Here is a 422-nt window from a genome sequence, read left to right as displayed (position 1 = left end):
AGATTTGTTGTTTGTGTTACGGGCAGAGTGTTTACTCTAACAAAAAGTTCAATATGTAGTCAAGTTTTAACTAAAATAAGGCTTAGTTTGGTAAAATTTTTTAGAGAGGTGCTTGTACTTTTCAAAAGTATAAGCGCTTCATTTTACGTTTGGTAAATAAAAACCTCATGTGCTTATACTTACAGCTTTTAAAAGCCAAGGGTGCTTTCGAAAGTACTTAATAGAAAATTTTTTAAAGTTAGTTTATACTTATGAAAATTAAAAAGTCTAATATAATTTTGTACATTAATTAATATTCAAATTTAATTCTTACATTAATGTCTATTATAATATTTTTAAATTTTACAAGCTATTTTATCAAATGCATTTGTTGTTTGTGTTTATTAAAAGTTATTTTTTATTTAATTTATCAAAGATAGATG

Source organism: Arachis ipaensis, chromosome B09 (assembly GCF_000816755.2).
Source record: "Arachis ipaensis cultivar K30076 chromosome B09, Araip1.1, whole genome shotgun sequence".
NCBI classification, from domain to species: domain Eukaryota; kingdom Viridiplantae; phylum Streptophyta; class Magnoliopsida; order Fabales; family Fabaceae; genus Arachis; species Arachis ipaensis.
Note: the sequence above shows the minus strand (reverse complement) of the source record.